Source organism: Lepisosteus oculatus, chromosome 14 (genome assembly GCF_040954835.1).
Source record: "Lepisosteus oculatus isolate fLepOcu1 chromosome 14, fLepOcu1.hap2, whole genome shotgun sequence".
NCBI classification, from domain to species: Eukaryota; Metazoa; Chordata; class Actinopteri; order Semionotiformes; family Lepisosteidae; genus Lepisosteus; species Lepisosteus oculatus.
The window spans coordinates 23,228,743-23,237,907 of NC_090709.1; the positions used below are offsets into that span (position 1 = coordinate 23,228,743).

The 9,165-nt window shown below is 45.5% G+C and overlaps 1 non-coding gene across 1 annotated transcript; it reads left to right on the plus strand.

Annotated features, from left to right (window-relative positions):
* The first annotated feature begins 4,650 nt into the window (after positions 1-4,650).
* trnan-guu (transfer RNA asparagine (anticodon GUU)) lies at positions 4,651-4,724 on the plus strand. The gene has a single exon. It is a non-coding gene; the product is annotated as a tRNA-Asn (tRNA).
* Positions 4,725-9,165: the final 4,441 nt, after the last annotated feature.

The following is a 9,165-nucleotide window of genomic DNA, read 5'->3' on the forward strand; positions in this document are numbered from 1 at the left end:
GATGCTTTTCTGGAGGGGCTGAAGGCACGAGTACCGGAGGAGGTGAGGGAGGACTTGGAGGGTCCGATAACGGCCGAGGAGCTGAAGGCGGCGTGCTTGTCCATGGAGAATGGCAAGGTGCCAGGGCCGGACGGACTCCCCAAGGAATTCTACACCTGCTTCTGGGACACCCTGGCGGCAGATCTGGTGGAAGTGGTGCAGGAGATCTTCCGCCGGGGGAAACTCGGAGACACCATGAGGGAGGGCGTCATCTCCCTGCTCTTCAAGGGAGGAGACGCTGCCGACCTCAAAAACTGGAGGCCGATCACGATGCTCTGCGTGGACGTAAAGATCCTGTCCAAGCTCCTGACCGGCAGACTGAGAACCACCCTCCCCCACATCATCCACAGCGACCAGACGTGTGGAGGGGCGATCCGTCAGCTGGAACCTCCAGCTGACCAGAGACGCCATCGCCTGGGCCGAGGACCGGAACGTGCCCATGATGGTGGTCAGCCTGGACCAGGAGAAAGCCTTCGACAGAGTGAACCACAGCTATCTGTTCAGGGTGCTGGAACGCTTCGGTTTCGGAGAGAGTTTCAGCCGCTGGATTCAGATTCTGTACTCTGACGTGGGCAGCAGAGTGAACGTGAACGGAATCCTGGGGGATTTCATTCCCCAGGAATCCAGAGTACGACAGGGCTGCCCCCTTTCACCCCTTCTCTATGTTGTCTTCACAGAGCCCTTAGCAGAGGCGGTGAAACGGGACCCCGTCATCGACGGCCTGGAGATACCGGGAGGCGCGGGGGAAACCCTGAAGATCTCCCAGTACGCCGACGACACAACGCTGTTCCTGAGGTCAGACAGGGGGTTGAGGAGGGCCCTGCAGGTCATGGAGCAATACTCCAGAGCCTCGGTGTCGAAGCTCTACCGCCGAAAGAGCAAACTGAAGTTCTTCGGGCCCTGGAAGCACAGGACGACGGCGCCGGAGGGTCTCGAGCTCTGCACGGAGCCCCTCAGAATACTGGGGGTTTCCTTCCAGAGCCGGGACAACGAGACCAACAACTGGACCGAGAGGATCGCCAGGGTGAACGCCAAGCTGGGTCTGTGGAAAACGCGGTCGCTGTCCTACACAGGGAAAGTGATGGTGTTGAAAGCAGACATCCTGCCGGCTTTGGTTTACCTGGCGGTGGTGTACCCGCTGCCGGCTAGACTCAGACGAGCGCTGCAAGGGATGATCTTCGACTTCGTCTGGGGCGGCAGGTACGAGTACATCACGAGAAACCGGATGTGTCAGCCGGTCGAGGAAGGGGGTCGAGATGTCCCACATTTCCCCCTGAAACTCGACTGCATCTTTTACTGCAACCTCTGTCGGGCGCTGCGGGAGCCCATCGGCCACAAGTACCAGTACTTTGTCAGGCTGTGGCTCTCCATCCCGATGAGGCACTTGGTCCAGTGGTCAAACACTGGGCCCAAAGCAGAGAGGCGACCAAAGTTCTACACCCACGCTGTCAAGTGGAGCAGGAGGTACGAGGCCACGAGACAGCCAGAGCTCTGCACCAACCACAGAGCTCTGTGCAAAGAGGTGAGGGGGCATCTGGTCACCAACGAAAGGCTGCAAGTTCCCAGACAAGTCTGGGAAAGGACGCAGCCTAAAGAACTGGACAACGAACTGAAGGACCTCAACTGGATGGCCGTACACAAGAGACTGGCTACCAGAGAGGTCCTCTACAGACACTCGCTTACCAGGAACCCGCATTGCCCCCGGGACACGTGTTTCATCGAGGAGACTCAGGAGCACGTGTTCTGGAGCTGCCCCTTCGCCAAGGCGGTGTGGGGCAGACTGGACAACACCATGCAACTCCTGGGGACGGGTGCGGTGCTCAGTTACCAGTACATTCTGCTGGGGCTGGCACCTACCGGACTGGACAGAGGGACGCAGTTCCTGATATGGCTGCTGCTGTCCCTCACAAAAAAAGGCCTGTGGGACGCGAGGAACAATCTCATCCGGCACAACATCGAGTGGGGAGCGAGAGAGCTGGAGGAGAGGATCCTGGCGGACCTCAGGAGAAGGATGAAGCGCGACATTGCTAAATGGGGTTTCCCCACGGCAAAGGAGCACTGGAAAGGCCTATGGACCCTGTACAGGGATTAATGGTTTACAGCAAACGGTAGGGTTTGGAGGGACTCTCATAATAGCGCAAATCCGCCCACCCTTGCAAAGATTGATAACGGACAATCACCGCCGTTCCGCCGTTGTTTTAATTATGTGAAGTGATGATGTGTGAGATGTTTTCTTTTTGAGATGTGTTTTTTTCGGAATAAAGTATATTTTATAAGAAAAAAAATATGCGAGCTTACTGCCTCCTACGGGCTCTGTATTTGTTAGCGATACAAGACCGGCCGTGGAGAAATGAAGTGAGGAGGGTGTGTACATTAAAAGGCTCATAGCGTCCCTGGAGGGGCTCAAACCACCACCCTTTTGGTTAACAACTGAGCCACAAAGATGCATGTACAGCTTAACACTTCTCGGTCTCAGTGAAAGTGATACACTCCGTAAAATTTCCAGAGATTCATTTATTTTAAAAGGAAAATCACCAACAGCGGCCGAGATCTACTGGAGTTTTTTCATTCTATACTGCGATTTCTGAAGGGTACCCTGTGAAAATACGAGTTTTGATGAGAAGGGATGGACATATAAGGTCAAAAGGCTTGGGGAATTGAACTTTAAGGTGAAGACTGCGGGTTCAGTAGCAGCAGAACCTGATCAGTATCAGTTGACTCCGATATACTTTGAAAATGAACTTGGGGATTTAGAGTCAGACGTGCACCATGGGGTACTTAATTTAAAAAAATAGAAAAAACAATCAGTGTTCCTGGATCTGTAATTGAGAACAACACCTACACAAGAGCTGCGCAGGAAGAATAAAATGTGGTCTGGGAAGAAAAGACTCTCTTCGGAAGAGCTGCGCTCTTCACAGATTTTTCTTTGTGAAGCTCATTTGTCTCCTTTGGGGAATTCAAAGGCACAGACAGCCGTGACTTCATGGCCCAATGGTAGCGTGTCTGATGCCAGATCAGGAGGCTGTGTGTTCAAATCATGTCGAGGTCAGCTGTTACTTTTTCAGGTTCTGCTGGTCCTGAACACGGAATTCACACCATGCAGTTGAGTTCTATCTGTACACCACATAGATAATCTAAACAAAATAGAGCAGTACAGGACACGCAGTGTGGAGCTCACACAGGCTTACAGTCTCCAGCATTGGAGTGAAGGGGAAAAAAAGAACTTTGTTTTTTTTTTTTAAGTGAAAAGGCACAGTTCACATCTGCTTAACATCACGTCCAACTTTAGAGACAGCTACATCAGATAATGGAATCCCGGAAGTTTCAGATAACTTTTTTTAATACAGGTTCAAGCAAACCTGAAAGTTAATGTGTTTCCGGACACTTTTGTTTTATTAAAAAGTGTCTGAAGCCTGAAAATGTAATTTGAAAAAAAAAAACGCTATTGGACATTAGCAGCTGCTTTTTGTAACGATTTGTTATTTCATGCTGGAAAACAAAGGAAACAGACCCAACGTTTGCTTTCAGGTGCGGTTCATTACATAATATACATTATTACTGAGGAGCTTGAATACAATTTACACGAGCCAGGTAGAAGTCGAACCTACAATCTTATGATCCGAAACCAGACGCGTTGTTTATTAAACCGCTGGCATTTCACATGACCTGAATTCCCCCATAGGATGCTCAGCGTCGCTACTAGTAATGCACCGCTCCGTCTAAAATTTCAAAGTGAGAAACATGTGTTTTCTGATTTTTTATGAGTTTTAAAATATAATCTCTTTAAATCAGACAAGGGGTTTATGTTTCGCACTGAAATTCCGATTGACTGAGAATTCAAAGAAAGACTGTTTTCTTTCACAACACCGCATAATTATCACATCCACCAGACTCTCCAACCTCTCCAGACCTTGCTGGTTGAGCAATTGCTCCGATAAATTAGGTCACGTATCATGTTAAATCATTTCTTCTCAACACAACATTTCCTGGTGCACGTTTTCTCTATGAAAAAAAAGACATTTTTCCCTTGCATGATTTCTCGTTTTTTATCAAAGCGTACAGAAATAAAAAAGAAGAAGAAATAGTGTGGCAAAAGAACTCTGTCGCCCTTGGGAGATGTCAAACGCATTGGACATGGAAATGCCAGATAAAAGCCAGTTCTCTTCGTTTCTCAGTGTCGGGGCTGCTATGTAAAAGAGGCAATTTGCTCTGAGCGCTGGTTAAACGCTTACTGAACGCAGATGTCTCAGAGCGGTGTGTCCAAGCGGCTGTAAAAGGTGATGGGTGTCCTGTCACCGTAGCCTAGTTGGTTAAAGCGCTTCTCTATTAAACAAAAGAACCGAGATTCAAATCGCAGCCGTGTCTTTCTTCCTATCTTGTAGTACAGAACGTACCATTTCGGGCAATCACAAAGGGCTTGATTTTGTTAAATGCATGTGTTCATTTCCTTTCTGGAAAACTTGTTTTTGATGAAATTCACACAGCTTGCGAAAAATGAAATTCAATTATTGGTTAACAGTGCAGAAGAAATATTACCATCTGGCAAAATAAACGGTAAGAGATTTTGTTTTAACCGAAAACCTCAGATTCGAGAAAAGAACACACCAGTCAGTCTCTGTGGCGCAATCGGTTAGCGCGTTCGGCTGTTAACCGAAAGGTTGGTGGTTCGAGTCCACCCAGGGACGGGATTCTTTTGCGATGTAAACGTTGTCTTTAGTCGATTGGATTTTTCAGCGAAACCATAACCATTTTAATATTTGCAGGAAATGCGAGTGTGTAACACGTGTCAGGGTCACCGAGAAATGTCCAATAATGCCCAACATTGCAACTCCCCAGAAAACCATATTCACCCAAAACAAATTATCGTCGAATCTTCATTTATACTCCAGTTGAATCCTCTGCTGAAATATTTTAAAAATACTATGCAGGTTTGTTTGAGACTTGACAAGCATTGTTAAGATAGCACTGTGCAGTTGGATTTTGATATTTTGACATATTTACCTTAATTTTAAACATAAATACTATACAGTCTATTGTAATTTTAAAATATGTTAGCTGAGGATGCAAAGGGGTGAAAGGGAAAGGTCAGAGGGTATAGTAAAAACAAGGTTAGGATTGGTGGAGGTGGCAGGGGTGTTGATGGTTTTTCTCTGTAGAGGATGATTGAGTTTTTTATCCTTCTCTGAAGTGAGAAATTGGAAGAGTTGGGAGTTGAGGGATCTGATGAGGTTAGTTATAAAAGGAAGTTGATGTGGAGCTGTTAGCTGTAAAACTTCCTAACATCTTTGATGTTGTCATCAAAGATAAACTGCAGTAAGCAAAGATAAAGAAAATTATCTTTGCTTACTGACCTGTCTTTCTCACACCTGAAGAAGGCTCCACAGCCAACATGTTATGTTTCCTTTCTTCTCTTTTCAGCATGGAATAATCCTTTACTTTTTCCTTTGCAGCCTACGCATGCTGACACAGCTACTCACCTGATATATAACATTCCTATAATCGCAACTATGAATGTCCACTGTGGGTATTTTTTCCATTATTATTTATTTTGGCATTGAAGCATATTTTATGTAATAGCGAAGTGTCATAATCACTGAAAAACATATTTTTTCATTTAGAAAGAATTAAAAAAATATAAATCACTATGAATTACATTTAACCTGTTCTGATCTAGGTTTTCTATATACTTTAACATGCCATGTTCAGAATGTCACAACGCAGAAATGCAACAGAGAAGTTTTGTAATTACAAATCTTCTCTTACCTTAGTGTCAGAATACTAAGATGTTTTGGTAACGAGGAAGGAGGGAAAAAGTAATTCAGCAGAAGGGGTGCTATTTTATTGACTATAAATCCTCACATGGATTTGTGATTTGTGATTTGTGATTTTGTGTCTCTTACCATAGTGTCAGAATACTAAGATGTTTTGGTAACGAGGAAGGAGGGAAAAAGTAAATCAGCAGAAAAGGTGCTATTTTAATGACTATAAATCCTCACATGCCATGTTCAGAGGGTCATATTAAAAAAATGGTACAGTAAATTTTCTTATACTTCATGATTTTCATAATTTGTTACATTGTGTCTCACACCTTTGTGTCAGAGTTCTGAGATGTTTTTTTCTAAACAGGGGCCATCGCAATACAACAGAAAGAGCAATTAGCTTTTCCCTATGAATTCTCTCATGCCATATTCAGAGGGTCATATTTTAAAAATGGTACAGCAACATTTCCTGAAGTTCAGGATTTTGAGAGTCTGTTACATTGTGTCTCACACCTCAGTGGCAGAATTGTGAGACGATTTTATAATCAGGAGGGAGGGTCATAGCAATAAGCAGAAAGTGTCATCACCCTTTGCTCATCCTCCGTTAACCATATATTCACATATGCCATGTTCTAAATGTCCCATTGTAAACTGCTATAATAACATTTCTTGCAAAATGCAAGATTTTGAGACTTCACGTTTTGCCTTTGTCTTATTTACTTGTTGTCTAACATGCCAGTTTGTGTTATTGTGAGTTTTGAAAATTGGTTTTCGATTTTCTGAAATGTGTTTCATACAAAAATGCAATTTGGATAATCATTACTTACATATTCCCCTTTACTGGGGATATGTGCAGTAATCAACTCGGATTAGTATTTTTAAAAATGACTATAGAGAGCCATCTACAGGCGAAAGGCGGCATAACATCACAGCAGCAGCATTTAAGGTGGAACAAAAAACGCGAATAAGAAGCTGGCGAATAAGCAGCCAACTTCAGCCTCGTTAATGCAATAGGATTGGGTGAGGTAGAAAAATATTTCTTCCTCTGAATCCTAACATTTTTGTAGGTGTTCTAGGACTTCTCGCCTCAGATAAAGCTGCCAATACATCACTTATTTCGACTATCAATATCAGCAGTGTTATCAGTACTGAGCCCTAAGTGTAGGTCCTGTCATCATATAAAAACTTGAACGTATCGACTGCATTCACCTGAAAAAATCTGATCAAATTGAAAAATACATCGGAAACAAATTTGCTTGTTTTTTTTCAGATCCAGAAGAGAATCATCATGAGACTCAAAACAGACCTGTTAGTAGTATAAAGCAACACCTTTCGTCAAACTTTTGACAGGTACCACGCCCCCTTTTCCAGCCAATGGTCGTCTGCGGTGGTTGGCTGTACCACCCCCTTGCCAGCCAATGGCGTGTTGTTATTTGTGTATGTCCCACCCCCTCAGGAGCCAATGGTGTGTCGTTTTTGGAACTCCCGCCTCCCCCCCGGCCGGTCGGTCCGGAGCCTCAGGGTCCCAAAGCCCCAAGGCAGTGCATCCCTCGCTTTAGGTGTGTGAAAGTGTGTATTGGTTTGTAAGGGGACCATGTCTGCCGTGGGGTTGAGTGCGCTCTATTATAACCCTAGGAAATCGGGTAGTTACGGCGGCGCAGGGAGTCTGGTGCGGGCCGCGAGATCCCGGGGTGTGAGCGGCGCTAGCCGCGGCCGGGTGGCCGGGTGGCCGAGTGGTTGTCCGGCCAGGCTGCTTATACGCTGCACAAGCTGAGTCTCAAAAGCAGCAGGGGTGCAAGCACACACATACACACTGACTGCGTAAAATCTCACGGAAAGAATTCGCAGGACAAACACCATGTGAAATGTGAACCGCTTTATTTCAACAGGGGGTTTTCAAACACAGAAACAGCGCAGCAGCACTTTTTACACAAGTTACAGACTCCAGTTTGCAAGTATGTGAAATGTGAACCGCTTTATTTCAAGTGGGGGTTTTCAAACACTGAAACAACGCAGCACACACGCGTTACTGGCTCCTGTTTGCATTCAACAATTAAATGTTGGTGCGGAAAATTAGTTCGGTACACGTAACCACCACCCCAACATTGCTGAGAAACTTTGCGGCATCTGAAAAAGCATTCATAAACCCCTTCCGCTCCCCGTGTCTAAAGCCATGCGAACCACACTGGGCGATCTGATCTAGCAGGGCAAAAAAATTTGCCTGCGTAATCAGCGGGATGGTGTTACCACAGGTTCTGTGCAAAAGACGCTGTATTTTGGAATACACACTGTAGAACCCCCCAGTGTTTTTTCTGTTTGGGAGTGTTAAAAAACCTTATTTTAAAACTGCTTAGCTTTTAAAGTTAAAAGCGACTGGTCTGTGCGCGGGTCTATAGGCCGTTAACCACGCCGCTTGACCCAGTAGCGCCACCACAGCCGTAAAGGAAACCGGTGTAACAACATGTCCGTGTAACTTGTTCCATTCACCCGCAGCCCTTTGTGTAAGGATGCGCCACATGTGTGGCGTTTTTATCATAGTTATCGTAGTTTTCTGATTTTGACAGTTTAGATTTCATTGATTGTTGTGTTGAAAAGTCTTTTATTTTTAACACCGTGTAGTTTTCTGATTTTGAGATGTGGAGCATTGGCGTGGTAATAAAAAGTCTTTTTTTTTTCACACAGCCGCTGTATCGACGAGCGGCAAAACAAATGTGGCGGAAACGTCGGACCCTAAGGTGGTGACTGCATCGGAGACGGCTGTTAAGACCCTGACCAAAGCCAGACGTGTCAAGCCTGCGGAGAGAAATCATAACGCCCCTAAAGACTTGGTGTTGGGTGATGTGCTAGATTCATTGCGCGGTATTACACAGTCACTATCAACGGCGATCAGTAATGAGGTGGCCAAAAAACGAGCTTTAGAGCATCTAAGAGCGGTTTTAGCCGGTGTACAAACCTTGTTTCCAAAACAGATCCAGGTTTTCACCGCTAACCTCTTAGATATAATTTCTACAGAAGATGCAGCTCTAAGCTCAGGATTTCAGACCATGATGATGATATTTCATGCTTCATTGGTGCAAAACCCCGGTGATAAATGACTAAACATGCGGTCTAAAAAGTGTTTAAAAGACCGAGCGCTTGCCAACAGCAAGCGTTCGTACATAAATAAAAGAATTAAACTGGCAAAAGCATGTTTGTTGCGTCGTCAAAGATTCAGAGAGAGGCATCAGATTTCCCAAGGGCCGCCCGAACCACGCAATGAGAATGCCGTGGTAGAAAATAACTTAAGGCCCGAGGTTGTTGTAGCAGAACAGGATGTCGGTAACCGAGAACCGGTTGTACTGAACGATCTGAATCAGGTTGGTAGCGG